Source organism: Myxine glutinosa, chromosome 10 (assembly GCF_964187855.1).
Source record: "Myxine glutinosa chromosome 10, kmMyxGlut1.1, whole genome shotgun sequence".
Taxonomy (NCBI): domain Eukaryota; kingdom Metazoa; phylum Chordata; class Myxini; order Myxiniformes; family Myxinidae; genus Myxine; species Myxine glutinosa.
Genome location: NC_136270.1, coordinates 11,019,862 through 11,033,847, shown reverse-complemented (window position 1 = coordinate 11,033,847; position 13,986 = coordinate 11,019,862). Strand labels below are relative to the sequence as shown.

Genomic DNA, 13,986 nt, shown 5'->3' with positions numbered 1-13,986 from the left:
CACTTCCTGGATTATAACTAAACTTGTTGTTTTTCTCTGTGATATTAAAAAGGGTATTGTAAGTTTCCATTGACAACAAAGATGCCTCATATGAGGTAAGGGGGTCAAGTTGTAGTGGGTAAGGGAATGAAGCTGTGTAATCGCTCGTTGTGAAATTAAAACTAAGAATTGTGCTTCTCATCTTATTTAATATCTAATAAAATATCTTTGTATTGACATTTATTAATTATTTTCATGTTCATCAACTGATCTAAAATGGCTGAGGATTCATTAAAACAATTGTTGTTTCCAGCCTTCTTACTACCTAACAACAATAATAGCCTATTAACTAATTGTGATGGGTCATTTGGAAGAAAACTAACACCCGAACCAAGCTTACTTAAAGCATCAATAATATGTTTCTCCTACTCATTCTTCTTACTTTTACCAGCAACAGAAACTCCATAATCTAGTGCATTTAGCAACTCAATATATACCCTATCTTCCTCTCTTTCCATATCAAGTGGTTCCTCAAAATATTTTGAACCGCTGAATCCGGGGTTTGTTAGAAGAAACATTAATCTTGGAGTTAATTTAACATTTGGTTGAGTAGAACTCAAGAACATCAATTCATCATTAAATATCAATACCTTTTCTTCCACAAGATGAAACACTGCTGGTTCTTCTGTTGGAATGAGACCTGCTCTGGTTTTTGAATCTGCCAAATATTCATTGTTTTGAAGAGCTTCCACTACATAATTAGGGGGTTGATTTACCTCCTCAAGTTTCTGAAATAATTCTTCATCATTATATTCTAATTTTCCAAGTTCTTGTTTTGTTATCTGACTAAAATCTTTGAGCATTTGAAGTTTTTTCGGAGTAAATCCTACCGTGGGAACTGTAGGGTGTTGAGTTTTTAAAAGCGGTTTAAAAAATTTCTCTTGTTTTCTTTCAAAGGCTTCTTCACCAGTTAGTTTCTGTCTCCGTTTCTTCTTTATCTCTTCCTGTTGCTTTACAACTTTTGAAACCAACTCTTGATGTTCTTTAAACTTTCTTGCTCTTTCTTCGGTATTCATTTTCTGTATTTATTTATTGAAAAATATCATTTAATGAATTGTAAAAGTCAATGGGAAAATTTTCCTTTTCTTTGTCATTATAGTAAATGTGTTGAAATAAATCCTTTTCTTTAAATATTTCATCAAATTCTTTATTGGTATTAATACGAGTTGTTATTTCTTCTTCACTAATACTTGTATCTCTGCTTTTCATATGTTTGCGTTGAGTCTCCTCATCGATATCAAAACCGAATGATAAAATCTTAACTCCATCACCACACAATTGTTTAATAATTTGTCTCATTCCTTCAGGATTAGTTTCTAAAATCCCAAGACCATTAGATTTTACTTTATTTAACTCACTCTTACAATGTGAATATTTTGTAGAACCAAGAGAGACCTCCTCAAATATTTGACCTTCATTCCTCAATCGCATATGTTCCTCCATTGAAATGTAGTAATAATCTTTCCCTTCTACTTCTCCTGGTCGCTTTGCTCTGGTTGTAGTACTCACAAAACGAATCATAGGGTGTTTTAAAAAAAAACTTAGAATCTTTTCATTTTTACGATTCAAGAGTTTAGATTTATGAAAGTTCTTTCCAGAAGCAGATTTACCCACAAGGTTAATAATAATTGTTGCATTTATATATGTAATTATGTTTAAAATAAAAATACATCCTTTAATATCTCATCTTGTTTCACAACAATATATTTATATTTTTCAATCGTGTGTTTCATATAATTTTCAAATTCTTTTTTACTACATAACGTAGAGCAATTATCTCTCCAAAAATTATTTACATCTATTGAATTTAACTTAAATAAAATAAAAGTATTGGCATTGTTTCTTATTGAGCGTCGAGGGAGTTGAAAATATGATTGACTAAGATATATACAATTACAAGAAGAAAGACTCCCTCTTGTATAGTAGCTATCCATTACTGTTTGGTTTCTCTCATTAACACAATCATCAAAGATGACGAGGTTCTTTTTTGATTTATCTAAATCTTGAGGTGAAGGTATATCATCCGTATTATCACTGAGAATACAAGTTATGGGTTTTGGTTTCGATTTTGATTTCTGTGTATCACAAAATAATTGTATTATATCTTCAATATTATAATCATTTAGTTTGTTTTGAAGTTTAAATAAACCGATAATGTCTTCCTTTTTAAGACCCGCATTAAAACCCTGTGAGAGTAGTTGATACTCGGGTTGAAAACTTGACTTTGTAAAAATTATTAAATTATCATAATCTAAAAAATTAGGACCAAGGAGCATCTTTAAAAGTAAACAGGTTTTCCCACATCCGCTTGAACCAACTATTAGACATCTCAATGAATTTGGAATGTTTTTATGGTTATTAAATTTTATCTTATTTTCCCAAACGGGTAAAAAATCATTCATTTATATATTTGGAAAACAAGTCATCTAACTTTTTTTGAGCTATTTTAGAAACTCTATATTTTATCCTGAGTTCGGGTTTAATTTCAAAATAATTCATTATTTTATTTATATAGTATCTTGTATTAACATTTCCATTAAAATTATTTTGAATAATAAATATCATTAAACCCTTATACATTTCCTCAATACAAATAGTCTCTTCCCTTGAAAGAAATGGTGTATTATCATCACAATACTTAACATTCATCTCTCTTAATAATCTTGTAAAGAAATTCATTTTTGGTTCTAATTTAAAAGAGTTATATATATTTTTATATTTTTTATTATCATTAATTAAAATTAAATCACAGAAAATACATTGTTTATATGAACCCTCATTATTAAGCCCTATTCTATCACAAGCCGGACAATTCTTTAATTTATCATATGGAGAGTCTGGAAATTCTAAATATCCTTCAGAACTTATCATATTTATATAGTAAATTTTTACTTAAACTAAACGCAAGTTTATTCATTAATAAATACAATGTTTCAAAGCACAAAAGACAAATTTCAATCAATCTCTACTTCGGTGGAAGATATAGAAAAATATGTCAAAGATGTTAAATTGAACAAAGATAAATATGGAAATTTTTGGGTAAAACCAGTTATGGAAAATAACATGAGCCCCTCTATTTCATTTAAAGAAAGAGCTCTAACTATACCTGGAAAGACATCCATTAAAGTAAATCTAACAAAAGTTTCTCCTCTACTCCTGGCAATTTATTCAAAGCTTGAAAAAGTGATTGACCACGATACTTTGAAAAAGAATGTTAAGACCATCAACAATACTCGTGGAGAAATTTGTATTTACTTTAATAATCCAAAGGGTGTAGATCTAAGTAAAATGAATGATGTTAATATTTCTGGTGAAATGTCATTTCGTTCTATGATAGTTAGAGATTATTTAAAGATAACTTTTGATATTAAAAATGTAGAGATTGAATCCGTTAATGAAAGAAAGTATATTGGTATAGATGGAAAGGTTTTTTCTGCTAATTAAATATGAGTCATTACAGCAGTGAAGATTTTACTATTTCATTGAACTCGGACGATGGTGATGATAGTATTTCATTGAACACAGATGATAGTTATGATACTAATAGTTTGTGCTCAAATGATAGTTATGAGAGTAGCTTTATTGATGACTCTGAGTATGATTCTGAGTATTCATGTGATAGTTATGACTTCGATGATTCTGAGTGAAAAAGTGTTTTAGTTTAAGCACAGCGATATATATAAAACGGAGCTGTAAAGCTCAAAAGTGTTTTATTTTAAGCACAGCGATATATATAAAACACCACGTTTTCTCACGCTATAAATATGGTTTATTGTGATACTTGCGAGAAGGAAGTAAAATATTAAAAACAACATATTCTCACCGCAAAACATACATACAACATTCTTAACAAACTTTCCCCTCTTCCACCTAAAACAAAACATTGTAAGGTCTGTAAAACAACCATCCTCAAGAAGGGGTTTAAAGCCCATCTTAAAACTAACAAACACTTGTCAAAATTGTTTACTATTAAAAACTCTGATGGTGCATTCAAAGGACATATTAAAATAAGAGTCTTTAACTTCAAACCTCCTGAACCAGAGTCTATAGTTGATGCTGTAGAAATAGTTAAACCTGCTGTTCAAACGTTGATTGAAAAAACACTAAAAGAAATGAAACCACTTAAATTTTATATGGGAGTAAAATTAGAAATGACAAAGGACGAAGGAGTTATAGATACACCATACATGAGAACTGAGCCACACTTTATATCTTCATATCAAGATTTTAAAACATCAGGAGTCTATGATGAACTTATTAAACAAGAGCAAGATGTGGATAATTCAATCGTAGGAAGTGGATTCAATATAGGAAAAATTATTTACATAGACATTCATATTCTTAAATCAGATCCTCTAAAAGCTTCTTCTTACATTGATTTACCCAGTGTTATCAAAAATAGAAAAGCAGTTATCAATATCAAAAATAAAGACAATAAATGTTTTCTCTGGTCTATTCTAGCACACTTACATCCTCCACATTTTGATGATGAAAGAGTATCTCATTATAAAAAATATGAGAATACATTAAATACGAAAGATCTAAAGTTTCCGATGACTTTAAATGATATTCCTAAATTTGAAAAGTTGAATAATTTATCAGTTGATGTTTATGGTCTAACAGAAACAAACAACATTCAGGTTTTAAAGCTTTCTGACAATTGTAAACAAACTCATATTAATCTTCTATATTTTAATTCAGACGAAAATTCACATTATACATACATCAAAGATATTACAAAATTAATAAAACCACAAGTATGTAAAAGAACAAATAAAATATATATTTGTATGCGTTGTCTTAACTTCTTCCATACACAAGAAAGATTAGATAAACATTCAAATTATTGTGGTGAATATAAATCAACGGTAATCAACATGCCTAAAAAAGACTCAAAGATCACATTCAAAGATGAAAAGAAAACAATAAAACATCCATTTGTTATATATGCTGATTTTGAAAGTATTTTAGAAAAAATTGATACTGCTTCTCCAGATCCAAAAGAATCATACACAAATAAATATCAAAAACATACTCCTTGTGGTTTTTGTTATTATATCAAATCATCCGTTGGTGATAAATATAACAAGTTAGAGATGTATAGAGGCTCAAATACCCCAGAGGAGTTTGTGAAACGACTAGAAAAAGACTGTGTTCGATTAACCAAGATAATGAGAGAAACCAATAAACCAATGTCCTTAACAAGTAAAGAAAAAAGGGAATTTATAAAAAACAATGTCTGTCATATTTGTGAGGAGAAAATTGGTAAAGGTCGAAAGGTTAGAGACCATTGTCATCTCACTGGTAAATATAGAGGTCCGGCTCATCAAAGTTGTAATATTAATTATCAACTCCCCTCTTTCATTCCTGTCTTTCTTCATAACAACGCTCATTATGATACACATCTATTTATCAAGGAACTCTCAAAGACTTCTGGAAGTATCTCAGCAATTCCAAACACGGATCAGAAATACATTTCATTCACAAAAACAATTCACACATCTCCTATTACTCATATCAGATTTCTTGATACATTTAAATTCATGGCAAGTCCATTGGCTAACTTGGTTCAAAATCTAAAAGAGTTTCCATGTCTTTCAGAGTATTTTTTAGATAAAGATTTTCTAACACAAAAGGGAATTTACCCCTATGACTATATGGACTCATTTGAGAGATTCAATGAAACACAACTTCCTTTAAAAGAAATTTTCTATAACAAATTAAATAATAGTCATATATCTGATAAAGATTATGTACATGAACAAAATGTTTGGAAAAAATATAACATTAAGAATCTTGGTGAGTATCACGATTTGTACCTCAAAACTGATGTGCTTTTGTTGGCTGATGTGTTTGAGGCTTTCAGAACAATCTGTCATTCTGGATATGGATTGGATCCTGCTCACTATTACACTGCTCCTGGATTGGCTTGGAGCGCGATGTTAAAAATGACAAAACAAGCTTTGGATTTGATAACCGATGTTGATATGCTTTTGATGATTGAAAAGGCAAAGAGAGGAGGAATTTCACAAGTCTGTTCAAAGAGATATGCTAAAGCAAATAACAAGTACATTCCAAATTATGATCCATCGGTAGAGAGCTCCTACTTGATGTATTATGATGCGAACAACCTGTATGGCTGGGCAATGTCTCAGGCTCTTCCTTATGGAAAACTTAGATGGGTAAAGGAAAAAGATTACAAAAAGGTTTTACAAGATGTATGTATCTCTACACAAAAAGAATTGGATGATTCAAAGGTTGGTTATTATTTTGAGGTCGATTTGAAATATCCAGAGGAACTTCATAACCTACACAAAGATCTCCCATTTGCTTGTGAAAAGGAAAGTCCAAAGAAGGAGTGGTTAAGTGATTATCAACAATCATTTAATATAGGTGAATCAACAGAAAAATTACTTACTACATTATATAACAAGAAAAATTATGTTCTACACCAAAGAAATTTGCGACAATATTTATCAAAAGGTCTAAGAGTAGAGAAGATCCATAGGGTTCTAAAGTTCAATCAAAGTCATTGGTTGCAGGGGTACATTGATTTTAATACACAAAGAAGAACAGAGTCAAAAACAGATTTTGAGAAAGACTTTTATAAATTGATGAATAATGCGGTCTTTGGTAAGACCATGGAGAATGTGAGGAAAAGACAAAATATCAGACTATCAACATCTTGGGAACAAGCATCAAAATTAATTAATAGACCGAGTTTTACTAGAGCTGAGGTCTTTACTGAGAACTTTTGTGCGATCCATTTGATTAAAGAGAGTATTGAAATGAACAAACCTATTTATATTGGAACATCAATTCTTGATTTATCAAAGTCATTAATGTATGATTACTTTTATAATAACTTGAGGAAGAAATATCAAAATGATGTTAATCTACTTTATATGGATACAGATAGTTTTATTTTGCAAATTAATACTGATGATGTTTATTCAGACATGAAAAAGGACATTAATATCTATGACACTAGTAATTACAGTCCAGAGAGTGAGTTGTTCTCTTCTAAAAATAAAAAGGTGATTGGAAAGTTTAAGGATGAATTAGGAGGAAATGTCATGAGTGAATTTGTGGGATTGAGGTCTAAGGCTTATGCTTATAAATACATTGTGAATAACGTTGAAAAAACTGATAAGAAGGTAAAAGGCATAAAGAAAAATGTCATTAAAGAAACAATAAACTTTAAGGATTATTATAACTGTTTAACAACAAAGAAAGAAGAGTTTAGAAAGATTAATGGAATAAGAAGTTATAAACATAAATTATATTCAGAAGAGGTGAATAAGAAAGCATTGGGGGCTTTTGATGATAAGAGGTTTATTTTAGAAAATGGAATTGATAGTCTCCCTTATGGTTATATAAGTATATAAGTGATAAGTTAAAAAGGGGGGTTAGGGATTTTAACGGGCTACCGCCGCCTTTTTACTATTATATAAATGATAGAACCAAGTACCAACCAGACTAAAGAGTGGAGGTGTAATCAACCTTGGTATATAAATGGTAAACATAACGAATGTGAAAAATATCAAATAGGTATAATTGAAAAGACAACTGGTAAAAAAATTTACAAAACAAATAAGAGAATTAATTTAAATACCGGTGAATTGGGTAAAAAAGATGGAAATATTTTTGAGTGGACGGAAAACTTTGATGGTTGCCAGGAAAATATATACTTTAATTTTAAAATGGTATGTGGCACTGGAGGTGCTCAAACAAGAACATTGAGGGAGGTTTACCATTTTATCTTAGCTCAGTTAAAATATCTTGAGAAAGAATCAAACTCAAACATATTTTTTGTTAATGTATTAGACGGTGAGGAGAGTTGTAGGAGAATTAAATTATTTCCCACACATAAACAAATATTTGTAGGGTCGTTGTTTGAGTGGGCCAAAGATGATTCACCAGATGATATTAAGAGTAAAAGGTTAAAAGGTCCATAAGGTCAGAAGGATCACAGGTTCACACAGAAGGACCATTGTTTAAGTGGTCTAATGAATAAGGATAACATGTCAAAAGGTTAGAAGGTTCGTAAAGAACAAGGTGAGAGAAATAGAGGTGTTTAGGGGCAATGAGGGAGGGGAAAAATTAACATGTAAGTCAATGGGAAAATGAGTGTCCCAGAAGCAACATATATACACTACTTATATATATATATATATATATATATATATATATATATATATATATATATATATATATATATATATATGTGTGTGTGTGTGTGTGTGTGTGTGTGTGTGTGTGTGTGTGTGTGTGTGTGTGTTTGTGTGTCAATTCCGAGTTTTACTGTTATTTTCCCGTGACTATTACATCACCCTACATCTAACATGTTTCATTAGTTATTTGTGTCTGTTGTTCATGTCCCTTACAATGCCCTTAAAACAATAAGTTTCCTATTTGGAATGATTTTCAATTTTGTTTCACTATCACACAGACTCGATAGAGCGCACACCTCTGCCAGCTGAACAGTTTACATTTTGTATCCCACCGATAGGCTGGATCTGCATCCGGACCTGATCCAAAATCGAATCGGCTTGTTCTTTTGTTCTTGTCACATGCCAGAGTTTTGTTTTGTTTTATTCAACCAAGTTTTGTTAGAATCCATCCATAACTTTTTGAGATGTGATTTATATCGTTTTAGCCCCATTTTTCAATTGTGAAGAATCACTTCAAAATTATAGCATACAGATCCTGATCTTCATCAAAATCGAATCAATCTCCTTGTCACTCACACACACACACACACACACACACACACACACACACACACACACACACACACACACACACACACACACACACACACACACACACACACACACACACACACCCTGTCCACCAAGTTTCGTCCAAATCCATCCACATCGTTTTGAGATATCCTGCTCACCTGGTGTTGGTGTTGGCTTAGCCTGGTGCTGGTGTTGGTGTTGTATAGCTTAGCCTGGTGTTGGCTTAGCGGTTAGGGTGCCGGCTTGGGATCCTAGGATCCTGGGTTCGAATCCCGATCGATCGCTGAATTAACGCCAGGGGGGTTGACTCAGCCTGTCATCCTTCCGAGGTCGGCAAATTGAGTACCAGCTTGCTTGGATGAATGATCACGGTGTGTACCCCGATTTAGAATAGGTACACCGTATCCCTGCGCATCATAAGAGGCGACCAAGGGTTGACGTCAGGAAGGGCATCCGGCCATAAAAACATTGCCTCAAACAGGGAACCATGATTGTCATGGGGCCCGCAAGGCTAACCCCTGCTCTAGCGGGGGAAATGGCCTTAAAACGATCATTCATTCATTCATTCTGCTCACCGACATACAAACCGACAGGGGTGAAACATAACTTCCATCCACCATTGGTGGCGGAGGTAATAAATTGTTACAATTATCAACTCATTTTGTGTTCCATCCGAGTACCGGTAGTTAACCTGATATCCCAAAACACCATATTTTTCCTGTTCCTCAGCGAAGCAACAAAGAGGGTGATGCAACTCTCAGATTTTTGATCAGCTTTCCATAGGGTTGTAATTGGAGCAAGTTGGCGTGGCTGACTTCGCTGAAGCCAAGTGCCCACAAGAAAGCACTCCGATGAAAGGTGTGCTGAAAATGTGGTATTATGTTTTCTGATAAAGAACTATGAAACTATATTTGTTACTGTGAAGGATTTTTTAAATGTTATTTTGCCTTTTTCATGGCAATGCAATCACACTGAAATTAAGCAATTCTCTACGTCTGAACGTCTCTATGTCTCTACGTCTCTACGTCAATTCTCTACATCTACGTCTGAACCTTGTAGAATCGAAAATGGCTCGGCTGATCTCCACCAAATATTGCGTATGTTTTGTTGGTACCTAGGGTCAGGTCATTGGTACAACATAAATCCCCCTGGTGGGGAGACGACTTTCAATTTTGGCTTGTGTATGTGGAATAGTGCATGTGCTTTAACAAATGACCCCTACCGGATGGAAGGGGTATTGACACCATTTTCGCTCACAGAGGGAGTGGGTATAACCTCCTCTCTAAAATGCCCATACATCATCATTATTAAAGTGCCACACTATTTATAGAGCATTGGTTCTGCCAAAGCAGTCTCGTGCTAAGGGTTGTAACCTTAGAATAATCCGACGCAGAATGTTCACACATGCTTGTTTTTCTGACTGCTGCAGAATCCAACTTGCCTTTACTCTTTTCAATTGATATTTTAATCACTGCATTCCAGTTAGAAAAACACGAGAACCTTTGTGCAGTGAACATCTTACGAATGTAGAGATATGTTGGAAGTAACAATGCTTTAAAGCCATTTTCCACACAAAAAGAAATGAAAAAGGAAAGTGATTGAACTATATTTGGCAAAGACAAAACTAAACTGTAGTCTTACAACTTTCTGAATCTCACCTTTGTTGTACGGCATTATTTTAAACAACAAAAGACCATGGCAGTAACAAGCTAACTTGTTGAATTGGACGTTAAATTTTAGCCACATACGATGTCACCACCCACCAATGCAATATTGCGAAGGGAGTGTCTCAATAAACAGCAAATTAAATTTATCTTGAATAACTACAGACAGCACTCCCATGAAATTGCTGGATAAACAAAGTGACTTGTCTATAAGTAAGTATAAGATGGACCTATAAGTGGACAAATAATGGACCTATAAGTGGACAAATAATGGACCTATAAGTGGACAAAAAACCACCTTCAGAGGCCATTTTTCCCCGCAAAGCGGGGGTTGGCCTTTTTCGGGCACCGTGGTTGTTGTTGTTTTTGTTGGTCCCCTTTTTGAAGCAATGTTTTACGGCCGGATGCCCTTCCTGCCGCCAACCCTTTTTGTCGCCTTTTACGACAAGCAGGTCTTACAACTTATAAGTGGACAAAGATGGACCCTATACGTCCATCCCTCTGCCTCCCAAGATGCTTCAATGTTTTCATTTTATTTCGGTGACAACAAATTGGCCAAAAAAAAATGTAGTCTTAATGTAGAGATACATTATTTTATAAAGATGCAGCACTATCTTCAGCTTACAAACATCGCAAACCTTCATAGGAGTAGCTCGAAAAAGAATTTTTTCATAATCACACCACTGAACTGAGATGACGCATGCTCAAAGTGTATAATCAGCATACCGTGGGCAGCGGACTCATGACCATCCTGTCCTTCTGGCTCCAGTTCTGGTTGCCGATGTCGTCGGTGGCCATGGTGACGACGGCGGCGGCGAGATCTTCGTGAAGATGGGACGTGCAGCCCAATGTAGACCGTACGATGAGCTTTAATAACACACACACACACACACACACACACACACACACACACACACACACACACACACACACTTCTTAATATTGTCATGAGCAACTGTTTAATAAGGTGCCACATCGATGAGTTGGGTCAACGAATCAATAAAGGGGAACTCATTTCAAATTTTCCCAAAATAAGTATTTTTTTAATGAGAATAACCATGATGTGATGACTGTCAATATTTTTGCTTTACTTCAAATAAATACCAGTGTTGCCTCACCAAATAGCCAATAATCCCGACAAATTTTATTGGTGATTTTAATCAAATCATTACATTTCAAAATCAAAATATCTAAAAATTGAAAAAAAAATCATCTTTCATCCTCCTACTATTAACTTGCAATTCGTCAGTGGCTTTGACAGAAATACAATTTTTTATTATGGACCTTAGGCATCAATAAGTTACGTATATTGAACAAACAGTTTCAAATGGAGCACCTCGCCACCATTGGAGAATTTAAATTGCATCAGATGTGGCAATAAATGCAAATCGATGCTCCCAGCTTGCCGGCTCGATGACAGAAGACGCCATTTGCATTTTTGCCAACCCTCATCCCTACCCCGTTGAGAATCACATGCAGGCCTTGGCAACTTGCTCGGACTGTGTATAAGGCTAATGCTGTCTGTCTGTCTGTCTGTCCCACCCTTATGCATGAAAACGCTTCTGGGATAGAGAAAATTAAGTAAACGTTGCTTCAAATTAATCCAGAGGAAAATTATATTTTTTTCAATCAGACCAAAAATTTAACCCAAGCGGTGTATAAGCAAGAGACCGCTGCCTCGATGGCTCCTGAAAAAAAAAAATCCTTTTATGAATTATTATACAACCTCCCATTTTGAGCTCTTTCAACCAGCTCAATAAGAAAAGGCTTCCTTTTTATATCGTGGTATTTTTACCACAGGCCTCTGCTAGTTACAATTAATCCGCTCATTTAATCATTTCTGGATAATTAATGATTATCATAAACAGGATTCATTCGATTCAAGGATGAATAAATAATGATTGCAGATGGTTCATCATGCAATCAACAACTGAGTAAAGCCTTGTGATCTGCCTCCTGCAGTAGTAATAAAAAAAAAAAAAAAAAAAAAAAAAGTAATGCAAAATGTCGTAATGCAAAATAAAAATCAGTATATGCATTATTTTATACCCTGGTGAAAGATCTTCTTTACATGCTGATCTTTTCATCATGGAACTCACTTGGTATATTTGTGGATAATCTTTCATATTGTACAGACGTAGCTCAAGATGAAATATAATATCATTGGACATTTTTTTTTTTTTTTTTTTTGTATACAAGATCGAGGCTCGTGAAAGAGCGAACATTAATCACACAGAAAGACAAACAGACACCCAAAACAAATAACATCGGGAGCGGTAGACAAGATGGGGAGAGAGGGGGAAGGACACAAACACAACATTTGAGAGCAGGGACCGAGAGACATGGAGACATCGAGAGAACTGTGGGAGGGAGAGGGCTTTGGGGGGAAGGCATGGGAAGGGGGGGGGGGGGGGGTGGGAGAGGTATAAAACATATGGACACTGCCAAGACTTCCAGGAAAGAAGTTGGAAACGCCGAATTGCCGAATGAAAAGCAAGCTCAAAATACACCAGGTCACGTTCTACGAGGTTCTTTTCCAAGCAGGCCTCTGAGTATCGAAGCTGATCCCCATATAGTTCGCATCACTCTCACATTCTTCAGCAATATTCTCCTTCCATCCGTATAAAAATGGGATAATGCGCACGCACACTCGCACACCTCTCTTCTCTCTTGCTTCACCTACTCTCCCTCACACTTGCTAAAGAGCAATTATTGCTTCTGCTATTACCATGGTATCCGATGCATCATTGTCATTGATAGAATACTTTACTTATAATTCACGGCTACCTCTGCAGATAGAGGATGAGCAAAGCAGAAAATATTCATAGCCAATCTGTTCCAGCCAATCATACCACAGCTAGTTTTATCCTGGAAATCCCTGCATCACTGATGAAAGATGTTGCAGGCCTCAAATGCAGTGGCAGGAGAAGGCAGTCTTGCCTCGTCAACGAATGGCTCGATGAAAAGATGTCTGTTTGTTGCCTTTCATATCCAAAGAACGCCGTTAGAAAGAAACATGCGAACCAACTGGTCAAATTCTTTATAGAGAAAAGGTTGCTGACCAAACAGTAACCTTACTTTGCAATAACAACAGGAGCCTCCAAGAAGACCAGACCACTTATAACCTGCAGTCCAGGCAGAAATTTGGAATTTGGCCAGGGTGCCGGCGATAACTTGCCTAGAATATTCACGAAGGACACCATGGGATCTTTAACATATAAAAACTAATGCCAGCAGATGGGGCACCTGGTTTAATGTCCATCCGAGGGACAGCGCACATCCTGATGCATCTCCCTGTCTGAAAAACACGAGGTTGACAGTTTATAGCTGGGCAAGGATTCAAACCCAGGCGAGACAGCTAAGAAGCAAATGTGCATACCTCAAGGCTATCGTTATCACTCATGAAGCTAAAACAAGCAAATAAATGGTAAAACCAATTTTGAAAGTATGAACGACATAGCTTATAGCAATGCTGTGCCAAACAATAAATTATTAACTTGCATCATTACAACACCAGCACTCAATGCTCTCTTACC

At 34.7% G+C, this 13,986-nt stretch overlaps 1 protein-coding gene across 1 annotated transcript in view; it reads right to left on the bottom strand.

Moving 5' to 3' along the window:
• Positions 1–11,312, bottom strand: part of LOC137434247 (sodium bicarbonate cotransporter 3-like) — a 218,013-nt gene extending 206,701 nt beyond the window's left edge. The window contains exon 1 of the mRNA XM_078785324.1: positions 11,177–11,312. The gene's annotated coding sequence lies outside the window, so the exon portion shown is untranslated. The remainder of the gene's footprint in view (positions 1–11,176) is intronic.
• Positions 11,313–13,986: the final 2,674 nt, after the last annotated feature.